Source organism: Physella acuta, unplaced genomic scaffold (genome assembly GCF_028476545.2).
Source record: "Physella acuta isolate Inbredline_101_S28 unplaced genomic scaffold, ASM2847654v3 ptg000224l, whole genome shotgun sequence".
Lineage (NCBI taxonomy): Eukaryota > Metazoa > Mollusca > Gastropoda > Physidae > Physella > Physella acuta.
Window position 1 is genome coordinate 182,266 of NW_026731743.1, and position 26,491 is coordinate 208,756.

At 37.1% G+C, this 26,491-nt stretch overlaps 1 pseudogene; it reads right to left on the reverse strand.

Annotated features, from left to right (window-relative positions):
- Positions 1-1,037: 1,037 nt before the first annotated feature.
- LOC131937866 (putative transmembrane protein DDB_G0289901) lies at positions 1,038-2,703 on the reverse strand (annotated as a pseudogene).
- Between the last annotated feature and the right edge of the window lie 23,788 nt (positions 2,704-26,491).

Here is a 26,491-nt window from a genome sequence, read left to right on the forward strand (position 1 = left end):
GGATAAACTTCTCCGAAATTTATCAAAAACACATCAATATAGGCCTACTTCTTTTTTGCTTTCACGCCCCCTTTCACGCCCCCTTTCACGCCCCCTTTCACGCCCCCTTTCACGCCCCATTTCACGCCCCTTTTCACGCCCCCTTTTACGCCCCCTTTCACGTCCCCATTCACGCCCCCTTTCACGCCCCTTTTTATGCCCCTTTCACATCCACTTTCACGCCCCCTTTCACGCCCCATTTCACGCCTCCTTTCACGTACCCTTCACGCCCACTTTCACGCCCCCTTTCAAGCCCCCTTTCACATCCACTTTCACGCCTCCTTGCACGCCCCCTTTCTCATTCACTTTCACGCCTCCTTTAACATCCACTTTCACGCCCCTTTTCACGCCCCCTTTCACGCCCCCTTTTACATCCACTTTCACGCCCCCTTTCACGCCCCATTTCACGCTTCCTTTCACGTACCCTTTCACGCCCCCTTTTACGCCCCTTTCACGTACCCTTTCACGCCCCCTTTCACGTTCCCTTTCACGCCCCCTTTTACGTCCACTTTCACGCCCCCTTGCATTCCCCCTTTCACGCCCCCTTTCACATCCACTTTCACGCCCCCTTGCATTCCCCCTTTCACGCCCCCTTTCACATCCACTTTCACGCCCCCTTGCACGCCCCCTTTCTCATTCACTTTCACGCCTCCTTTCACATCCACTTTCACGCCCCCTTTCTCATTCACTTTCACGCCTCCTTTCACATCCACTTTCACGCCCCCTTTCACGTCCACTTTCACGTCCACTTTCACGTCCACTTTCACGTCCACTTTCACGTCTACTTTCACGTCCACTTTCACGTCCACTTTCACGTCCACTTTCACGTCCACTTTCACGTCCAATTTCACGTCCACTTTCACGTCCACGTTTACGTTCTCATTCAAATCCAAAACTTTATTCATGGATAAACTTCTCCGAAATTTATCAAAAACACATCAATATAAGCCTACTTCTTTTTTCCTTTCACGCCCCCTTTCACGCACCCTTTCACGCCCCTATTCACGCCCCCTTTCACGTCCCCATTCACGCCCCCTTTCACGCCCCTTTTTACGCCCCTTTCACATCAACTTTCACGCCCCCTTTCACGCCCCATTTCACGCCTCCTTTCACGTACCCTTTCACGCCCCCTTTCACGCCCCATTTCATGCCTCCTTTCACGTCCACTTTCACGTCCACTTTCACGTCCACTTTCACGTCCACTTTCACGTCCACTTTCACGTCCACTTTCACGTCCACTTTCACGTCCACTTTCACGTCCACTTTCACGTCTACTTTCACGTCCACTTTCACGTCCACATTCACGTCCACTTTCACGTCCACTTTCACGTCCACTTTCACGTCCAATTTCACGTCCACTTTCACGTCCACGTTTACGTTCTCATTCAAATCCAAAACTTTATTCATGGATAAACTTCTCCGAAATTTATCAAAAACACATCAATATAAGCCTACTTCTTTTTTCCTTTCACGCCCCCTTTCACGCCCCCTTTCACGCCCCCTTTCACGCCCCCTTTCACGCCCCATTTCACGCCCCCTTTCACGCCCCCTTTCACGTCCCCATTCACGCCCCCTTTCACGCCCCTTTTTACGCCCCTTTCACATCCACTTTCACGCCCCCTTTCACGCCCCATTTCACGCCTCCTTTCACGTACCCTTTCTCATTCACTTTCACGCCTCCTTTCACATCCACTTTCACGCCCCCTTTCACATCCACTTTCACGCCCCCTTGCACGCCCCCTTTCTCATTCACTTTCACGCCTCCTTTCACATCCACTTTCACGCCCCTTTTCACGCCCCCTTTCACGCCCCCTTTTACATCCACTTTCACGCCCCTTTTCACGCCCCCTTTCACGCCCCCTTTCTCATTCACTTTCACGCCTCCTTTCACATCCACTTTCACGCCCCTTTTCACGCCCCCTTTCACGCCCCCTTTTACATCCACTTTCACGCCCCCTTTCACGCCCCATTTCACGCTTCCTTTCACGTACCCTTTCACGCCCCCTTTTACGCCCCTTTCACGTACCCTTTCACGCCCCCTTTCACGTACCCTTTCACGCCCCCTTTCACGCCCCCTTTCACGCCCCCTTTCACATCCACTTTCACGCCCCCTTTCACGCCCACTTTCACGCCCCCTTTCTCATTCACTTTCACGCCCCCTTTCACATCCACTTTCACGCCCCATTTCACGCCCCATTTCACGATTCCTTTCACGTACCCTTTCACGCCCCCTTTCACGTCCACTTTCACGCCCCCTTGCATTCCCCCTTTCACGCCCCCTTTCACATCCACTTTCACGCCCCCTTGCATTCCCCCTTTCTCGCCCCCTTTCACATCCACTTTCACGCCCCCTTGCACGCCCCCTTTCTCATTCACTTTCACGCCTCCTTTCACATCCACTTTCACGCCCCCTTTCTCATTCACTTTCACGCCTCCTTTCACATCCACTTTCACGCCCCCTTTCACGCCCCATTTCATGCCTCCTTTCACGTCCACTTTCACGTCCACTTTCACGTCCACTTTCACGTCCACTTTCACGTCCACTTTCACGTCCACTTTCACGTCCACTTTCACGTCCACTTTCACGTCCACTTTCACGTCCAATTTCACGTCCACTTTTACGTCCACGTTTACGTTCTCATTTAAATCCAAAACTTTATTCATGGATAAACTTCTCCGAAATTTATCAAAAACACATCAATATAGGCCTACTTCTTTTTTATATTCCCGCTTTCAGCATTTCCTTCTACACTTATTAAATGCTTCACTTACTAGATAGTCTGTGAAGGGTTAGGTCATCTTACAAAAGTAGCTGATAATTTGAAATTTCAGTAAGCAATACTACCAAGTTTGGATGTAACAATGTTACAGTTTTGTTGCAAGAGGAGTATAAGGCAAAGGCCAAACTGTCAGATAAAAAAATTGTTATACATTGAGTATTTTTGGTCTCTCTCTCGGTCGATCACTGACCCTGCAGTAATTTATCAAAAACACATCAATATAAGCCTACTTCTTTTTGCAAATGTCATAGGAACAGTTGACGTGAGTAGGGGTCATGGGATGGGGATGAATACTAAAACGAATCGTTCGAAATCAATCACTCGTTGCTAATCATGTTTCTTCTTCTTCTTCGTTCTTAATTATTAGTGTTGAAGGGGATCGAGATTTATCTGCCAGTGGGTTTGAAAATCGAGACTTTGTTCGAATTTATCAACCATGAGCTTTTTGCCGACTCGACCACGCCTCCAACACAATTAAGCGTTACGTGTCAATTGGTTATGCGTCATTGAGGCCATTGACTCCGATTTCAGCCTGCTTTTCTTTTTGGATTTGCTTCCATAGCCTTTGTCCAACCAAGAACAAACTACAAAGCAGCAGTTGTTTAATTTTGGAGTTGTCTCTCCTAGAAGAGTTGCTGTCCCCAGCTAACGAACCTCATCTGCCCGAGGGTTCGAACTCGAGACTTTTCGGTTTAGCAACCATGAGCTTTACCGACTCGACCACGCCGACCCCTCGCTAATCATGTAATTGCTTAGTAAAAACGTTAATCAGGTAAATGTGTGGCAACAAATTGAGTCGTACGGATCAGGGAAAAAAAAGACAAAATAAACTTCTTAATAAATTTTTTTTTTTTAAAATTTGCGTGTATAAATGTTAAGATTCTTAAGAGAAAATATTATCATGCATCAGGGACTCTTTTGAAAATATAATTGCCATTGCAATGGCGTCTATCTTGAAAAAAACTAACTTTTTTCCAAGTCTGAATATAAAAACAAATTGTATTGATAACATAATCATTGATCCTTCTTTTACTAACTCTAATATAGTCCGCTGGCTAGTTGTTGTGACATCAAACATTCTAGAAAGTTTTGTTTCAAATTTTCAAAATGTGTAAGATGAAATGCAATTAAATTTAGCAATTAGTTTTTAAATGGTATTTCACCACCACTGATCATGATATATGAGATCGCCAACAAAAATCAAATGCTCCCTAAAGTGACGTTACCATTGAGCCTTCTCTGCTCTTTAGAAAATATTCTACAGTGATAAAATCTTTAATTAATCACTTTGTTGTACTTAAGTGTTTAGCAAGTCCGGTTCAAGTGGAAACAATATAATTTCAATTACTACTTGCAATAAAATATCTAAAAATTAAAAAAAAAAAAAAAAAAAAAAAAAAAACTAGTAAAATAAATTTAAAAATCGATTTTTAAACTGCAAGAGAAAGGTTTCTCACTTATTACCCTAACCTGAATACTCTTTTCCGACCTCTACAATTTCTCATAGTTTTGACGTGTTATTTTTTTGAATAAGCAAATAATTTTTCAAGGGATTGATTGTCATACACGAGATATGAGTCAGGTGTAACAAAAGTAAATCTGGATTTTTTTTTTAACAAGACTCTTATAATATAATACACATCATTTTTAGTTACTTTCACGCATCTAGTAATTGATAGCTAATGAACTTATGAAATTAAAGTGTTGACTAAATCTCTCAAAACAAACTTATGTAACAGTAAACAGGAACATTGCTATTGAAATTCATCGATCTCAACTAGGGTTGAAAGCTACAACCCAGACGGCAATTGTAAGTATTCTGTGAATGTTTTTTCAGACACTGATTAAATAAATTTGATTCTACTGTATCCAGAGGCGTAGGCATATGTCCGCGGGCGCCGACCTTAGGGGGCGCCAAAATCGGTTGAAAAAACAAATTGAAAGTTTGAGGGGGGTTGCAAATCAAAAGTTTGAGAGGGGGGGGGGTGCAAATCGAAAGTTTGCCCCGGGCGCCGGGCAGGGTCGCTACGCCTCTGAAAGCGCTTGTTATTAAACGCAGGCATTGGACGAACCGCCTGTGATCAAATAAAACCTTTGATCAAAGATCCTACATGGACAAAACACCTGTGGTCAAAGCCGGACACGGCACTTTTGATCAAACACCCGATGACAAACCACCTGTGATCAAAGACCCACTGCTGAGAAAACACCTGTGGTCAAACCCCATATGGTCAAACCCCCTATGGTCAAAGCCCCGTTATGGTCAAAGCCCCGCTGTGGTCGAAATCCCTATGGTCAAACCCATATGGTCAAAGCACCTGTGGTCAAAGGTCAGCGCACCCATTAGCGCAATATAATAAATTCAGATAACTGGGTTAGAAAGTTAAATTAGATATATTGACCTGCAAGCGACTCGTTATTTTCCTGTTACAAAGGAAATACAAATGCGAATTAACAAAGAGTTTCTTTGGATAACACTGTACAAAACATTACATTACGTCATTAGACTGGCTCTGAACTTAAAATACCTAAAAATAAAGTGCAATTGTTGTACAGAATATCACAGCATCATAGCAATGAAACAAGGCTGACACACTAGCAAAAAGAAAAACAAACAAAAAAGAAACACTACAAATCAGCTAGATAAAATATTAAAGAACAATTAAAATGTTTAGCTGGAGGTCCATCCCAAACAAATAGAACGTGAAATGAAAAAAATAAGTAGGATTTATGAAAAGTTAATAAACAGTATTTGAACTAGTTGTTTGACGTCGATTCACTTGTGCAGAGAAGTGAAAATCAATACATGCCAGTAGCCGTATAATATTGGGTCATTAAATTAAAAAAAATAATTGCATACATTATGTATCACATAATAGAATGTTTGTTGTTGTAATTTTTGTAAGCTTGTTGTACTACCTTGTGTATGACAGACAGTAGGATTTGTTTGACACATATTATAATGTGTATGACCGACATAAGAATGTGTACGACAGACATTAGAATGTATATGACAGACATTATAATGTGTGTGGCAGACATTAAAATGTATATGACAGACATTAGAATGTGTATGGCAGATACTAGAATGTGTATGGCAGACGTTAAAATGTGTATGGCAGATATTAGAATATGTATGACAGACTTTAAAATATGTATGGCAGACGTTAAAATGTGTATGACATACATTAAAATGTGTATGACCGACATTAGAATGTGTATGGCAGATATTAACATGTGTATGGCAGACATTAAAATGTGTATGACAGACATTAAAAGTGATGGCAGACATAAAAAAATGTGTATGACAGACTTCATCACGATGTATGACAGACAGTAGTGTGTGTATGGCGGGTATGACAGGCGACATCGCGGGTATGAGAATAGAACCAAATCACGCCACTCATTAACTGCATTCATTAAATAAATTATGAACACCCGATGTGATATTTCATGCTCTCAAACAGTAGTGTCGCCCGAATTGCCACACCCTTTCTAATTTTTCACCACGACGGCAGTACTATAACAGAAAACAGATTTTTGAGTTAGTGATCTGGTCGATCTTCTACTTATGACGAAATAGTTATTGTAAGATAATCAGATAGTCAGGTAGGCCCTGTGTGAAATTTTTAGTAATTGTTACAGAAATTTCCAGAAAATTACAAAATTACAGAAACTGGATCTGGTAAGTAGTATAAGTCTTCTTCTTCTTCTTCTTTCTCGAGACTATTTCGAATTTATCCAACATGAGCTTTTGCCGACTTGACCACGCCTCCCTCACAGTTAAGGATACGTGTCAACTGGTTATGCGCCATTAAGGCCATTGACTCCGCTTTCCTTTTTGGATTTGATTCCATAGCCTTTGTCCAACAAAGAACAAACTACAAGGCAGCAGTTGTTTGATTTTGGAGTTGTCTCTCCTAGAAGAGTTGCTGTCTCCAACTAACGAGCCTCATCTGCCCGAGGGTTCGAACTCGAGACCTTTTTGGTTTAGCAACCATGAGCTTTACCGACTCGCCCACGCCGACCCCTAGTAGTATAAGTAATATGCACGTAATTTAGAATTAGATTCGCGTCCTAGACACACGTGGCAGACGAAGTAGAGTTTATCTTTTTAAAAAACAGGTGGATAATGTGGTCAGCACTATGCCCAGTTGTGTTTGTGAGTCAGTTACCGGACAGAGGTGGGTTAACTCACCGGTTGTTCAACAGGTTCGAGCCATAGCCATAGCCATAGCCATAGCCATAGCCATAGCCATAGCCATAGCCATAGCCATAGCCATAGCCATAGCCATAGCCATAGCCATAGCCATAGCCATAGCCATAGCCATAGCCATAGCCATAGCCATAGCCATAGCCATAGCCATAGCCATAGCCATAGCCATAGCCATAGCCATAGCCATAGCCATAGCCATAGCCATAGCCATAGCCATAGCCATAGCCATAGCCATAGCCATAGCCATAGCCATAGCCATAGCCATAGCCATAGCCATAGCCATAGCCATAGCCATAGCCATAGCCATAGCCATAGCCATAGCCATAGCCATAGCCATAGCCCTAGCCCTAGCCCTAGCCCTAGCCCTAGCCCTAGCCCTAGCCCTAGCCCTAGCCCTAGCCCTAGCCCTAGCCCTAGCCATAGCCATAGCCATAGCCATAGCCATAGCCATAGCCATAGCCATAGCCATAGCCATAGCCATAGCCATAGCCATAGCCATAGCCATAGCCATAGCCATAGCCATAGCCATAGCCATAGCCATAGCCATAGCCATAGCCATAGCCATAGCCATAGCCATAGCCATAGCCATAGCCATAGCCATAGCCATAGCCATAGCCCTAGCCCTAGCCCTAGCCCTAGCCCTAGCCCTAGCCCTAGCCCTAGCCCTAGCCCTAGCCCTAGCCCTAGCCCTAGCCCTAGCCCTAGCCCTAGCCCTAGCCCTAGCCCTAGCCCTAGCCCTAGCCCTAGCCCTAGCCCTAGCCCTAGCCCTAGCCCTAGCCCTAGCCCTAGCCCTAGCCCTAGCCCTAGCCCTAGCCCTAGCCCTAGCCCTAGCCCTAGCCCTAGCCCTAGCCCTAGCCCTAGCCATAGCCATAGCCATAGCCATAGCCATAGCCATAGCCATAGCCATAGCCATAGCCATAGCCATAGCCATAGCCATAGCCATAGCCATAGCCATAGCCATAGCCATAGCCATAGCCATAGCCATAGCCATAGCCATAGCCATAGCCATAGCCATAGCCATAGCCATAGCCATAGCCATAGCCATAGCCATAGCCATAGCCATAGCCATAGCCATAGCCATAGCCATAGCCATAGCCACAGCCACAGCCACAGCCACAGCCACAGCCATAGTTTCCACTTCCACATCCACCTCTGAAGTTTGTTCAGCCAGTGGCACAGTATTTAGTACGAGCTGACCCTCGACATAGCATACGCCGCTATTTAGTTTAATTTCTTTTTTTTAATAATTAATAATTTGCAAATTCGACACTACCAATGCTGTGACTGAAAATATTTTGCTTTAAAACATTTTAATATAACACGGTAATTTGTGATGTTTTGAAAATGGAATATTTAGAGAATGAGAGGCTGAATTGTAATTTCACGTTAAAGTAACGTAAGTAAACTTGCCTTTCAACAATGACGGACTACGGGGCAGGTGAAGGACGACTATCCTCACACTCACTTTCAACTCCTCTCTCTCTCTCTCCCCTCACCTTCTTCCCCCCCCCCCCCACCGACTCCGTGAAAGCAGCCGTCTGTGACGAAAGTTTACATACGACAATGAAAAGAGCTAGCATAATATGTTATTACCTCCCCTTAATTTCAAATTGTTTAATAACTGAATTATCTGCCCCTAACAGCCGTCACTACACAGCTCACCACACTGGTAGGGGTGGGGTGGTAGCGACATGGTCTGTTTAGCTTACGTCTTGGTGGAGTCTTGCATGGTCCCCACGTAGAGAATTATATACAAACGACCCGACCCGCGAAGTAGCATGCGCCGCCATCTAGTTGTTTTATTTTCTGCTTATCAGCAATTAATAATTTTTTAATTCAACACTACCCCCCCCCACCCCCTACCGCCCCCTCCCCCTTCCCGTCCCGCCCAGTGAAAGCAGCCGTTTAGTGTTACAGACAACAAAAAGATCAATCAGAAATTGTTACCTCCCCTTCGTTCCAAATCGTTTAATACTAAATTATATGCCCCTAACAGCCGTCATTAACCCGGCTGTACGATTGTAAACATTCGTCGTGAACCAAACCTCACCAGATTGGTGGGGATAGTAGCGATTTGCCTTGAGAGCGGGGGAGTAACTGCGTGCGTCTACGTCTTGTCCTGCATGGTCCCCATGAAGAGAAGTATATATATTTATAGATAAATGAATGGGGGGCGGTAGAGCCTACATGTCGGTAATTATTAAAGGGTGTGATAAAGTCCTGCAAAATTTATTATTTAAAGCAATATAATTTTTTTGCAGTATTAGCTTCCATTTCAAAACTTTTAAATTGTGTCATCTACTGGATAAAATGTCGAACATAGTTAAACTTCTCACAACCGAGAATTTGTATTTCTTTCATCCGAGTTTTTATATACGGCATGGTACCCGACGCAACCAAATATAGACATGCAAACTTTCCCTAATGTTTTGTAAGACCCGTATAGAGCAACTATCAAAGTGTGACACGTGTCATAAATTGAGTATTTTTGGTCACAATCACGGTCGGCCTGACCCAGCAGTGAGTGAAATGTCACTGTGACGGCGAGCGTGAGTGGGGGAAGGGAGAGAACTAACGTCCTAAAACCAGCACTCGCTTCCTTTTACGTAGACCTACTTGTTTTAATAAATTTTTGATTAATTAGATGAATATGTTACACCAATATGTCGTACACTGACGTACACACATTAGCTCATATATAGATATATGCCGACACGCCCCTCCCGTTGTTTCATACATTCTCTAAAAATCCGACACTCCCTAAAAGGGAAATTACATTTCAGCCTCCATTCTGTACTGTCAATATTACATTTTCAAAACATCACAATTTTTGTGTTCTGCTAAAATGTTCAGTAATTCGGGCTCAAGCAGATCAAAGTGCTAAACTTTTTTGTACTTAAAATTATTTATTCTAAAAATTAAATGATACAATGAAGTTGCTAGGGAATGATATCACACCTCAGCCTACAACCCCCCCCCCCTCAAAATTGATGTTGAATTTTCCTTAAAACATCGATATTTTTCCAAAATCTTGTCAGAACTCTGTCAACGTAGAGTATTTTGATGAATTCCTTTTACAATTTATTAAAACAATTTGCTAAAACGCAAAATAACGGCTAAAACTTATTTTCTAACATTGCTTTGTTATAATGCAAAAAGTGACGTCACACCATCTGAACCCCCTCCCCCCTTCCCCTCACCACACACCGTCAAATAATTACGGACCCTCCCTCCCCCTACGAGTGTGACGCCTTTATGGACGACCCCTTACATAAGATATGAGAATAGTGTAAAAAATCTAAATCTGCATTTTTTTCACAATTCTAATACTGTGTAACAAATCCAATTCTTGATTATTTATAACAACTCATTTTAAACGTCCACGCTAATGAGGTTATGAGCTTACTCCATGGGCCAAATCTCTAAAATAATTGTGTTTAGCAAGTATGATAACATTTCTATACAAATTCGTTAATCTCAGTACTTAATACAGTTGAAATCTAGTACCTAGACAGCACATAGATCGTATGTAAATATTGTGTGAATTTGTATTCAGCCTCGGATAGAATAAATTATTTTTTATGTGTAAACATATTTGTCCCCGTGAGTTGGAGGTATACAATACAGTAGTTATTATAAGTTTAAAACAATAATTTAGTGTTTTTGACTTTTTTTTCTCCGGGGGGGGGGGGGTGGCACTTTAAATTTTCGGGGGGAGGGAGGGGGGCGGTAGACTTTTTTTTGGGATGGGGGGGGGGGCTTAGCCTGGAAGAAACTCTGCATGTATACACATTCGAAAATGTGTTTCTTCTGTGTTAGTAATTATATTTTTATTGGATGGTATTTCCGCCAACACAATATGGCTTGTAAGTAGGTCATCAACTTCTTATCATACTACCCAGCTAGTATTTTCCAAACCAATTGTGAATATATTCATTAAATCGGTAAAAAAAGAAATAAAAGTTACTTACGCTATTGTTAAATTATTTAAAACCGTAAAAACTGATAATTATACTTTGATAATTCAACTGACCCTGGCTAACGAGATTTAAAATTTTAAGTAAGATAAGTAAAGAGACTTACAAGCCCTATTTAATATTACGTGTTAACATGTTTAGCTCTATATGGCACTTTGACCTAAATCTCAGTATTTGTATAGTTCTGGATACAAAGATTTTATTTTTATTTTGAAGTTTTCTACTAGACGGGTTTAATTCCTAAGTTTTCAAGTCTCATCTGCATCGGAATTCTAAATCGGAACGGTGATCTTCACCAACAGTGTTTCTTCCAGACTTTTTTCTCCGGGGGGGCACTTGAAATCTTCGGGGGGGGGGGGGCGGTAAACTTTCTTCGGGGGGGGGGGGGGCGGACACTGTTAAAAGTATATATTTTCTATATAAATTATATAAATTTCATATCGTTCGGGGGGGGGGGGGGGCGGTAAAAAATTTTCGGGGGGGCTTTGCCCCCCCGAAGAGATGCCTGGAAGAAACTCTGTTTACCAACCAGACCCTATCGACCCCTTACATTATGTTTAATTTCAGTCATTGGAAGAAATACACTCTTGCTATCTGAATTTTTACAGCACATTAGTAAAAAACAATTAAATTAAAATAGTCAGATAACATACAAATTATTATACACAATGGTGCTTTCTTTATACGTGGATTTGGCTGATTAAAAAGAACAGAAATGAATATTTGATAGGTTGTAGCAGTGGCGGAACTAGAAAAAAAGGGCCACCCCGCAAAATTTTTTTTAGGCCACCCCCCCATATATATATATATATATATATATATATATATATATATATATATATATATATATATATATAAATATATATATATATATATATATATGTATATGTATATATATATATATATATATATATATATATATATATATATATATATATATATATATATATATATATATATATATATATATATATATATATATATATATATATATATATATATATATATATATATATATATATACAAACACAAAATGCGAACATAGTATACTCATTGCTGACCTGTTCGGATTTTGTGAAAAAAAATGTTTTTCAATTAATACAGATTACAACACCATGTCATGTGTGGAACTGCATTAGTGTGTTTTGTAAAAATCCGTTTTATTTTATTTCGGCTATAAGACCTGACCGCTGTTCAGTCAAAAGAATATAAAACAAGAAAGCTTTGTATAAGTAATGGTGTCTCGTGTTATGTTTATTTTTATGTTTTTTTTTTTTTAAATTTATATTATTAATTTTAAATACATTTCCTTTTTGTACAATGTCAGTCATTCTTTGGTAAGTATTTTATTTAAAAAAAAAACAATAATTAAGAGAAGTAATTGCTTTTTAATTTGTTTAGTACAAATCTATTAAAAGGAGCTTATGAACAACTCTATTTGACTATTTAAAAAGGGACATAAGTCATGGAAGCGGTTTGAACGTTTGCTTATCTGTGATAAGTTTGATTGTAGAAGAAAGACGTCTCGACTTTCACAGTGGTTTAAAAAAAAAGGGGAAAAAGAATATACAAGAGCGTGGGGTGGTGTCTATAGAATAAAGATAATCCAACCGCATCTACGGTAATCTTTTTACAAAACAACCATCAAGTCAAAAATGCAAGAAAATTAATTATTTTTCAACTATAAATTTTTTAATTATGGTAGACTGCGGGCCCCTAAATGGCGTGCACCCCCCCCCCCCCCCGCATTGCGGGGTCTGACGGCACTGTAGTTCCACCCCTGGGTTGTAGTTATTTTAAGTTTAATTAATTGAGAAAGTTTATTGAGCTTCGTAGTTACAAAAAATGATTTAATGTTTTTAATCTTAAGTAAATGATGTAGATCTCTCTTCCGATTTCTTAGATTTAAAAACAAACGGTTGTTTTAGCTACAAAACCAAACATCGTCTCCAGCTACAAAAACAACAAAGATCTTCTCCAACTGCTAAAACAAACATCGTCTCCAGCTGTGAAGACTAACCATTGACGTTCTGTTGCACTCTGTGAAGTTAAAAGATATTTAACAGTAACAATACTTATTGTTAACCAAGAAATATTAAATTGTAAGTATACGTCACCGTATTCCTCTTGTTAGCATATTTTTTATTATTTTGTCAATAGTTGCAAACGTATTTTCTTACATAGCAATTCTTAGATTAGATGACGGAGAGTTCTTCTGTTTATGCGATATGGACATATAAAGGAATAGTATAGTCAGCAACATGCCCAGGTAACGTTACTGCCCTTAACGTGATTCTGCTACTTATAAGACTTCCGTTTATGTTTGATTCTACGTTTACTGCTATGTCTATTAATGTTTAATACTAAGTCTCATGACACATGTGTATCCCATATCTATTACAATATCTACGTGCATGCTACCAAATTAATTAAGGGTTAGTATTCCATGTGAGTTCTTGTGAGGATACGTTTTGGTTAGTACTCTGGATTTTTAAGAGTTGGAGTGGCCTACTGGTATATCGCAAGCCTGCCAACCTGTAAGGTTCGAGTTTGAATCCGCCACCTTCCACTTCGGAAGAAAGTCTACCCCGCCCCCCGAACGAAATGGAATTTATATAGAAAATATATACATATATACTTTTAACGGTGTCCACACTCTCCCCCGGAAATGTTAGTCCCCCCCCCTTCACAGAACATTTCAAGATACACTGATACGTTAAGCTCAATATTTGGAACTTCTAGATAATTTAATTAAGGCATACACAACGTGAGACTTCAAACTGAGTAGCTGACATAAGAAAAGATTATGATATGTTATGTTTTACAATAAAAAAAATAGTAACTACATATTTTATACTAAAATATTAATATTTAAAATGTAAGAGGACTTTTAAAAGGGTATCTTTGCTTCCTTTACTTAATATGCTGAAATTTCTTTCTTAAGATATTTTTTTAAGAATTATCATTGATGTTTTGATTTAATTGAATTGAATGTATTCTTGCTATAATAAATATTTTTTGGTTTCTTATTGTTTTCAAAGGACGCATACAATGGATGTGTACATGGAAGAATTTCTAAACAACATTACAGATTTCGTAGACTTGGACACGCTTAAGGAATGTTTATCTAAACAAAACGTGTCTTTGTAAGTAAATAGTGCTATTTCATGTTACCCTTTTTTTGTCATTTTATATAAGTGTACCTGTATTACTTCCCCCTTAATTGAATTGAATGTATTCTTGCTATCATAATATTTTTTTGGTTTCTTATTGTTTTTAAAGGACGCACACATCTGATGTGGAATTTCAACGCAACATTATAAATTGCTTAGATGTTGACACTCTGTTGGAACAGTTTGAGAAATTTTTATCTAAAAAAATGTAAGTAAATAGTGCAATTTTATTTTACCGTTTTTTTATTGTTTATTATTTTATGAATGTGTATCTGTACTAGAATATTATTACACACAATATCTTATATGGGTCTCGAGTTAAGACCATAGTGGATGACGTTAGTTAACTCGGGACAGAAACCCTCCTAGGCGATCGAGAAAATTCCAAAATTTAGAAAAAAATATTTTATTTGTTCTTGGGTGGAAAAAAGTTCTTTTTTAAAATCAGAAAGTAATGCAAGCTAAAATCGCATTCAACGAGCCTGATTATTATTGTAACATATAATACTTTATTGTGTTGGAACAAATTTCCTCCACTATTACAATTAAGCACGAAAAAAAATAATGAGTAGTCTTTTCTTTCTTGAGTCTTTAAGCTCTTGTTCCCTAATCGTATTTGTATAAAATTTGTAGTATCAGTACTATGCACATTTCTATGTCATTTCACAATTATGAAAGATTTGCTTTAAACATGATAATATTGTTTCATTCTATTCGTAGTTTAGGCCTTCGTGCTGAGAATTTATATGTATTATTTTACAGAAAAAGAAATAAAATCAAAATAATCTTGCAATTAAGAGATAACCGAAACATATTAGAGAATTAGGTCTTATTTAATATCAAAATATTGCCAAAACTTCTTGTTATATTGTTCACTTTTTTCTTTAGTCAACCACAAGTTATTTCAACTAAGTTTTATTTCTCTATACTAAGTCGTGAGGAGTATTACTCAGAAGAACAATTTCCTATCTCCGACACCGTCCATGCTGCCATCGGTGTACCTGCAAACATTTTGATCATCGTCACTTTATGGACTCTAAGAGCCAAAAACCCAGGGACCTTGTTTGTGTTGGCTCTTGCTGGCTCTGACGGGATGGCGTTGCTGTGTGCTCTACTTGGTAGCATATGTAAATTTTATTTTAAGAGTTCCGACTATTTGGATCCTTATAAATTAATACTTACCGGCGGCAAGGTATTCTTTATCGTCTTTTCAAACTGGATAACAGTTTTGATTTGCTTCGATCGGTTCCTAGCGGTGTGGTTCCCCATTAAAAAATCAATCATCTTGTCTATCAGGCGATGTCTAATCTTGCTTTGTATTGTTTGTGTGGCTGATATTGTGATTTGCGTGCCCTTCAAAGTAGGCATGGGTATAGTTGCGGCGACAAAGTTGTTGATTTTTTCAGTTTTCTACATTATAATTCCATTTATTGTATCTTTTGTGTTAACAATTGCCGTTGCCATTAAACTTTGCATTTACAAAAAAAGAAAAGAATTGATTTTTAAAGACACTCGGACAAAGCAGAATGAAATGATGTTGACTTACCTTATGATGTCTGTTGTGATTGTCTTTTTCATAATATATTCACCTTTACTAATACTCTTATTACTTTCACATACACCTTGCATAGGTTGTAGTGTATCATTTATAAAATTGCTAGTAGACATTTCTCTTAATACCTTACTCAGCAATCACGTTCTCAACTGTGTTATGTATTTTTTATTGATAAAACAATTCAGAGTTCGACTTTTAAACGTTGTGATGTGCAGAGGAAATAATTAAAACAGCTTCATTACTGAAGTCCGCCGTCTTTGTTTAATGAACACAAGTCATAACTAGCTAACTATAAAAGACTAAACAATGTTGGTATATTGCACAAATAACACATTATTCAATATTGACTCCAAGACATGCCATAACTTTACACCTTCACTTGGCAAAGCGTGTTCGGCATCATCGTGATCGTGCTCAATTTTATTTCAAGTATTCTAAATACATTTTTATTATTTCAACGCATTATTTTTAATATTATGAGCTACGTAGCCTCCTATAAACTGTCTCAAAGGCTACTTCACTTGCTTGTTTTTAATGTTATGATTAAATGTTATTTTTACAAGAATACAAAACATTTTAAATTTTAATAAACTAGAAAAAAAGAATATTTAGCACGTTCTATTTATTGTATAAATGTTTAGATATTTATGTGTGATCTGCACCTAGACGTAAACATACCTTACCCATAGGATAGTCATGTACCGTTCACACCGATTGTATAGGACTAACAGATATTTGTCCATGTATTATTTTGTATTGATATCTACCAGCCTACAAGTCCATGTATGCACCGTGTCCACAATAACCTTTATAATATATATCACGCTTTAATTTGTAGCTGTACTGTGATGTTTCAATGGATTTTAGAGATGAGCTATAACACACAATAATTATCGATTTATAAACCTCAATGAACTTACCACTCATTATATGTGATTTGTGTAATGTATCTTAATGGCTATCTTGTTATTTTGTTTAGTTATATATATATATATATATATATATATATATATATATATATATATATATATATATATATATATATATATATATATATATAAATTTAATATCACAAAAATAAGTAAATAAATAGCTAAATATTTTCATTTTTAAAACATTTCTACCCAATACATTTGATATTTGTAACTAATATATTACTGTTTTACGTAATGACTGTATGAGTAAAATACTTCACGTTTTATGTGAAAAATCACTAGATATTTTTTTAAAAATCTGTTCTAATTTGTTAATTGTCATACTATACAGATTTGTAATATGCATGTATTTGGGTAATGATCACACATTGCGCCTTTTTAAATGCAATACCTTATTTTTGTGTGTGCAAAAATTACTAAACCCTTTTCATCTTTTTTCACCATTTTATCTAAACGGATCAATGTAACATTTATTGTGTGTATGGTGTGACAATAAAAGTAACTTTATAAACATTCGTTCTCTTTATGATATAATTTGTATGTTATGGGTAGTTATGTTGTTGACTTATTAATGTGCTCCTTAGCGTAAGACGCTTCAAATATAAACAATTGTATTTGCCTATAAGATAAATTTAGGAATACACCATTAATAGGTTCCCTTAAAAAAGGAATATTTAAATAAAATACTACGCTAGCGTGGAAGAAGAATACATTTTTGTGTTTACCATTAGCATTAGGCCAACGTCGAATTTTCCTAGCTGTAGAGAGCTACATTGCATATCCAAAAGCCTGGAGTTTGAATCCGGGTTCAAGTCACGACCGTCCCTGTCTCTACCCGGCTCTGACACACGTTAGCGAAAGTAAAGACCGCTTGGCATAATATGCTGAGGTGACAAAAACAGGTGAACTCTACTTCACTTGCCACATCGAGCTTCAAGTTTTTAAGGGAAATTTACGTTAGGCAAAATATTGAACAACTAAAATATCGTGTGCAGTGAATGTCGGCGTGGTGGAGTCGGTAAAGCTCATGGTTGCTGAACATACAAGTCTTGAGTTCGAACCCTCGGGCAGTTGAGGCTCGATTGCTAAAGACAGCAACTTTCTCTGCGAGAGACAACTCCAAAATAAACAACTTCTGCCTTGTAGTTTGTACAGACTCAAGTTGGGGATTCAAACTTGAAACTTTGAGTGTTAGGTGACTTCTACAAACCGACCACTCCACCTGTATGGAGCAGTGGACCGATAATCAGTTTGAAAATGATTCAAAATAAAGACTTGATCAGTGTAATATAGCACATGTGTCGTATAAATACACAATTACAAACATGTATATTCGCATTGAATAGGTAATTTGACTTAAATATTTTTTACTTCGGTAAAGCTCTTAATCAGGACAACTAAAAATGTCGCCCCTATTTATGATGAAATGTTTTGTCGATTTATTGTTTTTTGTATCACATTTTTAAAATGTCAATCTGCTCTGTAGGTGACAAAGACAAGCTACAATAAATTAATGTGTCAGCGTGCCCTAATCGGCGAAACCTTTCAGTCGGTTAGTCGTATCAAACACGTTTATGAATTATAAACAACAGCTACAGACACGATTGGACGTCGAATTGTTAACTCAATTCTAAAATGTCATGAGCTGTAGAACTATCAAAACATTCAGCCTTCACATTTTATTTAAGTCTGTTATTGTTGCGAGCTCAATTTGCCATTATGGCTGACCTATTACTATTCAACCATCCCCCCTTTTTTTTACACATCACACAATAACAAGACAGAAAATTCATGACTTCGTTAAATTTTTTCCATCTTTAAGTCTCGCGTCATTTAGACCTGCAAGAAATGAATCCTGTAAGACTATAACAGTGTAAAGTGTGTTTATACAGTAACAGTTATGTTATACCGGGTTAATAACATAAATCGCCAGGTAACAGACTTGTCTTTACATTAAAACATAACATGTGTTGAACAACTGCAGTTATCAAATAAATACACCGTTAGCCTCTCTATCCCAATATTTCCTCACACCCGTGACAGTATTTAAGTTTGAGCGCATTCACATTCAATCACATAGCAAACTTGAACGTCATTGTTTCAAGATTTCAAAAAAAAAGTTTGTACATAGCGCGTAGGCCTACTTGTATTTCTCAGTTTTCATTTTGCTAGTTTCATGTAGTGAAATCTGCAATTAGATATAAAACACACCGACATAACAGAATAAATAACAAATATGTCATCTCGAAAAACCATGTTTCACACACCAGTGTAAATAACAAATATGTCATCTAGACAAACCCATGTTTCAGATGTCATATCGTAATCTAGCGGTCGTTGTAAATGTCAGTTGTTGACGCAGGAGAGTGACATTTTGGAGTTTGTTGTCCACAAACTAGGGCACGGTGTCCAACGGTTACCTCATTAAATATTTACACCGCTAAACAACACCGTAAAGTTACAAAAATGCAAGGGTTAAACATTATTATGATCCTTTGTGAATCAGTTTATTATCCATCGAAATATGATTTAGTTCATGATTTTATACTTGAGTTGCCACGGCTGGGAAATGGTGGTGGGGGGGGGGGGGTGGGGAAGAGGGGTGTGGTGTCGGGGCCGGCTAAAAAATCGACAGCAATGATTTATTTTGAATGTAACGACAGGGTTTTAGGCCTTAGGAGGGGGGGGGTAGCTAACAGAGTAATGCTAACAAAACGAAACAAAAAGGAGACAGATATTACCATCTTACCAACAACATGAATACATTCTAATGAGTATTTACTCAGATTATGATTTTTTTTATACATGCACTGTGGCACAGCTTCGATACTAAGCTATCCAAGACAATTTTAAACTTTTGACTACTAATTATTACATCATCATCATCTTTTACCATTCGTACAGAAGGCGCATGGAGAGATGAAGTAGAGTTTATCTGTTGTAATAACCAATCAGTGATATAGTATGGTTGTTACTAAGCCCAACCACCTTAGTTTTCTTAATATCATACAGGTAATCACTGCAGCTGGGTAGTCTCAGGTACGTTCTACAAACTTGAGTCTGGGATCCGAACTCGAGACTTCTGGAATAGCAGTCGTAAACTCTACCGTTAGACCACGCCTTCCAACATTTATTACCTGGTGAAGGCAATGACTGTGTTGAGGTAATGAGCTTGTGGAGGTAATGAGCTTGTGGAGATAATGAGCTTGTGGAGGTAATGAGCTTGTGGAGATAATGAGCTTGTGGAGATAATGTGCTTGTGGAGGTAATGAGCTTGTGGAGGTAATGAGCTTGTGGAGGTAATGAGCTTGTGGAGGTAATGAGCTTGTGGAGATAATGAGCTTGTGGAGGTAATGAGCTTCTGGAGATAATGAGCTTGTTGAGATAATGAGCTTGTGGAGGTAATGAGCTTGTGGAGGTAATGAGCTTGTGGAGGTAATGAGCTTGTGAAGGTGTTAACCTGGGAAAGGAAATAAGCTGTTTGACAGTGTTTCTTCCAAGAAAGTTCCCCCCCCCTGAACAAAATGGATTTTATGTAGGATTTATATAGTTTTGACAGTGTCCGCCCCAACCCCCCCCCCCGGGAAATTTTATTCCCCCCGAACAAGTGATAATCCGGGGGATGTAATAACCTATGGGAGGTAATGACATGGGTGAGGTAATGACATCGGGGAGATAATGACATGGGTGAGGTAATGACATCGGGGAGATAATGACATGGGGAGGATAATGACATCGGGGAGATAATGACATGGGGAGGATAATGACATCGGGGAGATAATGACATGGGGAGATAATGACATCGGGGAGATAATGACATGGGGGAGATGACATCGGGAAGTTATTGACATGGCGAAAGGTAACTGGGTGAAGGTAATTGACATAATGTTGTTGTCCGATACCCAATCGAGATCTTTATTCTCCTCTTCCAAGACCAACGAATTCAGTTAAACCCTTATTTATGTTTCTGACCTAGTTTTTTGCATAAGTCACTATACAATTTATTAGATAAGGGAGAAAACTTTTATGAAAGAAAGTCCTAATTATTATGACATATATACAAGGTATAGTTCACTCCCGATATCTTCATTCATAGTAGCATTCTGCATCCTGTGAAAAATACATTACATACAATAAATTTAGATTTTAAATGTGTATGTATCTCTCACGTTAATACTCTTAAATAAGTAATACAACGTACACAAACAAGGGTTATATACTTCAAGATAAGCTTACAAGTTACTTTATTCATTGGATATTTATTTAATTTAAAAGTTAATTTTATAGATCAATATTTGCAAGAGAATTAACTTAAACAGTGTTTGGAAAAAAATGTTAGTATTATCGTTATTATCTCAAAAGTTTACAATTTTGTGACGCCTTATTTGTTTAATTGTTCAAGGGAACTAACTATGTCTGTCATGAGCTCTTGAATTTTTCAAGTAGCTCCCCCTTTTGTTTTGTTCTTATTTTAGCAACTTAGTGAACACACTTAGATACAAAGCTTTGAATAGAAAATAAAAGTTCATTTAGAGCTGTATTACTATTAAATAAAATCGAAGTTTAAAAAATAGGCTGCTATTTAGGTTTACTGACATTTAATTTTTCATAAAATCTTATGGGACTTTGTCCTGTAAAAAAAAAAGCGATTCCGACCATTCAAAATTAGGACTGTTGTCTTTTTCGACAAATTTAATAACTTTATATAGGTCATAATTGGCAGGGGAGAGGGGGGGGGGGGGGACGAAATTGATAGTTCGCCCCAAATGCCGGAATAGGTCGCTACGCCTCATATGAGAAAGTCCCAAAAAAAATACTAGGCATTTTAACTTTTGTGCATCTGGATCTTGATAAAAAAAATTACAACAGCTGTCATTTTTATTCTATTATTTTTATTCTATAATTAGTAGCCCACTATGACACCTGTATTCAACACGACACTAAATTGCAAAGAGGAAAGAAGGAAATACAGTTATTTTGTTGTTTAAAGTTAGGGTTTCTGTCGTAAAAGACTGGAGTTACAGCCGTGTAAGGCTAGGGTAATAGCTGTGTAATGCTTGGGTTATAGCTGTGTGTTTACAGCCGCCTAAGGCTGGGGTTACAGCCGTGTAAGGGTGGGGTTACAGCCGTTTAAGGCTGGGGTTACAGCTGGACAGGGCTGTGTATGGGTGGGATTGAAAATGCCATCATCCATCAGTTTAATTTTCTCATATAAAGTTCGCGATCTACTCTAAAATATGTATTATCGTTCAAGTTCAAGGTTTGGCTCATAGGATGGTTGACCGTATGATGGTCACGCTGACACAAAACTACACGTGCATCACATACAAGGTCATGGTCATCTAGATGAGCGTGATATTTAATTCAATGGGTGGGTGTGGCTGGTGAGCTAATTCGAAAAGCAGAGCAGAAATGTGTGAGCTATGATTTAGGTCCATGTACAGAAGTGATCGTGTCATTTGGTGTAAAACGTGTGATCTCTCGTTGTGTGCTGATATTTGAGACGGTCACTTGGATTAGTTCAACTAACATTAGGACAGGTTTCAGGAAAACTTGATAGTTTATTTTACGTAATAATTAATGTCTGTGCTCTAAATGTAAAACGATTATTATAAGAAGTTATTAATAAGCAAAATTTCATCACAATAATGGTGAACTATTATTGAAAACGCAATGTTTTTATAGAATACGCATTTGATTTTAATCTAATTAAATTAGATTATATTTATAATTAAAGTAATACATACTTTCTAAAGTATATTACGTTCAATTGCATTTTATTTTGGAAAATATAACTAATCATTAGTGTTTATTTATTTTTTACACAGAGGCCTAAATGTTTTTAATTTTGTCTTAATTTATTCAGTAATTCTATTTATTATAATTTATGACAAAGATAATTTACAATGGAAGGAAACTTCACCTTTGGAGATGGAATGAACCTAACAGTAGACATGGACACGGCTGATAAAGATCTGATTATTGATGACAACTCAACCAGCAATTATACAGAGTAGGTTAAACTTTGATATGACTGTAGATATCACAGTTGCTCTTGCTATCTTGCTCTATTCTGTGTAAAAGCCTGCAAAGCTAGCTCGTCGGATATAATAAAAAGATATTTGTTGCTGGATAAGTGTAAAACCGACAATTTAATGAATACTTAGGCAATATATACAATGCGTTGTCAAAGTATAAAATAAATCAATATTTCATTTTCTTTAGAAAATGTATTTACAAAACATTAAAACAGAATATAAATTCATTACGCTTACAAAATATATTTAAAAAATACTTTAAGGGATACTTCTGACTTTAAAATATAAGTAAGCTTGGCAGTTACATACCTAAGTGTGTGTTAAACTACTTTTATAAACAATAAAACTGTTGCTAACATAAAGCTCCACCCTTCACATAGTGACTTATCCATCCGTCTTCACTGTAATGTTGGACAGGAATTCCCCAACACAATTAAGTATTACGTTTCAATATGTTATGTTCCATATTGACTCCAATTTCAACTTGCTTTTCTTTCTGGATTTGATTCCATAGCGATTTCCAGCAAAGAAAAAATTACCAGGTAATAATTGATTGATTTTGGAGTTGTCTCTCCTAGATGGGTTGCTGTGCCCAGCTATCAAGTCTCATCTACCTGGGATTTGAGCTCGAGACTTTTTGGTTTAGGAGTCATGAGTATTAACGGCCACTCCCCCCCCCCCATAAACGACATATTTAAATAATTTAATATAAAATGATTACAAATAAAAACATAGCCGCTCATTATAAAAAATATATTTCCTTTTATAATATAAGACCAATGATCAATGTTCATCATTAAGCAACCAAGCTTTCATTTTTTCCTTCATGTTCTTTTTTTGACATTGAGAATATAATAAAAGAGTTTACCCTTAATATTTTTATTTTCACGTGAGATTTACATTTTACTCTATGTGATCACAGAAAAACAGGTCTGTTTAATGACCGACTTACTGTCTCTGCAATCGTTCTCGCTGCCATCGGTGTACCTGCCAACATTTTGATCATCGTCACTTTATGGACTCTAAGAGCCAAAAACCCAGGGACCTTGTTTGTGTTGGCTCTTGCTGGCTCTGACGGGATGGCGCTGATCTCTAAACTATTGGAGCGGTTATTATTATTTTTTTTCTATCATCACAAATGGCACAGAATTTCTTCCATAATCACTTCTTTAGCGATATATGTTTTTCCGGTTCTTTCTAACTGGATAACTGTATTGATTTGTTTCGATCGATTGATAGCAGTGTGGTTTCCTTTAAAAAAATCTATCATCTTGACATATCGGCGTAGTTGTGTCATTCTATGTATAATATGTGTTGTGATTGTTGTCATTTTTACCGCAATTGAAATAGGTAATATGATTTGCTTTTGTTTTGGTAGTTCACCTGGTTGGATTTACTTACTATTCTTTATTATAATTCCATTTATTTTGTCTCTTGTTTTAACTATAGCCGTTGTTGTGAAACTTTACATACACAAAAGAAGAAAGGAATGGGTGTTCAAAGACACTGTAGTTAGGAGAAGAAAACAAACAGAGATGATGTTAACTTATCTAATGATCGGTGTTGTCGTTCTGTCAGTGATACTATATTTTCCTTTTTTAATTGCGGTTGTGCTCCTAATGATAGATATGACATATTTTGATGATGAAAGTAATTTCTTTTTTCTTGAAATTGCATTTATTTTTGTAGATATAAATCATGTTTTTAATTTCATTACTTATTTTGTAATGATAAAACAATTTAGGGCTCGGTTTATAAAAACAGTACTGTGTAAAAATAAATGGTAAAAATACAATTTTACAGAAGTGCCTTTCACACTAAAGTATATGATACCTTGACTGAAAGCTTCCATGTGTTAATTAGACATATACGCACAAGTTCAATATTAAATAACAATAAAAATAAACCTAGTTATACAGAACTTGTTTTAAAAATAAATATTGATGAACTGTTTGTATTTTTTGTATGTACGTAAAAACTCTAGTCGAATTGATAGCGTTAAGCTGACTAAGACGAATTCTGATTCATTACTTCTTGTTTATTTATTTGCTTAGTAGAACATCTATTTAAAAATAATAAAATTACGAGCCCATTTATCCACAAGGTAGCAATCTAAGACAGGCATATGGCAAATGCTAAAAGAGACGGCTGGCGGCAGATTTATGAACTCTTCTCTCTTTCCATCAGTCCCTAAGTCACAGATGTCATTTTTATCCTCTTCCTTCATTCTTCTATGTTTTGTCTCACCAGCAGTGCCTTTCACACATATATTTTATTATTTTATCTTGCCATCTTTACTTTTATTTATACAATCACATTATATTTTTCAACAATACTGAAAGAAAATGCGATTAACAATATTTGAATTTTACTTGAATTGCAATTCATGATACGAATACAGTTCAATGATAGCAGTGCAAGTTGTACAAGATGCATACACACAGACAGAAACAAAACACAAACACACACACACACACACATATGTGCTAAACGTAATCTTTTTTTATGTAAATCTGTAGTATTGCTTTTTAGATTAAATATACATAAATTAAAGTAAATAACCAAGATTTACGTAATTAGAGTAACTGCCAAGTTTTTAACAGCAAATGCACCTTACATTTTGGAAATTTTAATATTTATAATTGTAATTGTTTTACTTATCTACAATCTGATCTATCACATCTGATCTAAGTTATTAAAAAAAACACTTTGAAATGTGAATATGATATATTTAAAATATTTATTGTTTTCATATAGCATGAAGTATTAGCACGTAAAAGCGAATACATTTTTGTATTAAATCTTTTAATCTTTCCATAGAAATCAAAGAATAGTAGACCATTTTTTTTGCGGATGATATTTTCAAATTTTTCGACCAGAATTGTATTGAAAATTATTTGTATTTTTACACTATTGAAGATCATTTTTATCCTACTGATCATTTGACTATCTGTCAAAAAATTTCTTGACCCAGAAAAAACTGATGAGTCAGCCATAAAATTCTGATAAACAAAGTGAAAACCTTTTCACATGACATTAGCACAAAATATGACACAATATATATTTTTTAGCGCAATTTCCATTCTGGAGAATTGCGTTTATTAACCCGTCATTTCTGGATGTATGAATATATGAATGAATGGATGGATGGATGGATGGATGTGTGTCCGCAGCTTTAAGTCGTATCTCCTCCTCAACGAAGCAATATCGATGACTAGTTCCAAAAGCAATTATGTATAGCAAGTTACGAGGATGAACATAGGCCATAAAAATTCCGGGTTTCTTTCATGTATTTCCCGGAAAAGCCAAAAAACCTCGGAAAAAATCAGTTTTTGGCCCATATCTCGGCAACCAGACCACTTAGCGACTTGAAACATGTACCAATCGATTCCTGCCATAATTTAGAACAATATTGCCGAAGAAAGTTTTCAAAAATATCCTTTCGTTCGGTCACACAAATTTTTTTGAATTAATTAAAATTTGGACCGAATTAATAGGCATATTTATCCAACCACACCACACGCGTCATCAAGTTCAATAGCTGCGCCATCACGTTCAATGGCTGCGTCATCACGTTCAATGGCTGCGACATTAGGCGCGCAATGGTTTTTTAAGTCTACGTTTGTTTGTTATTCAAAAGTATTTTGAAAAGGTTGATAAATAACCAGAAATCTCTATAACATAAGTTGTCAATGTATACATAATTGTCATGCATTTTAAAATATTATCTTGAAAATTGATCTTTGTAACACTTTTAAATATTTGTATATTTTAACTT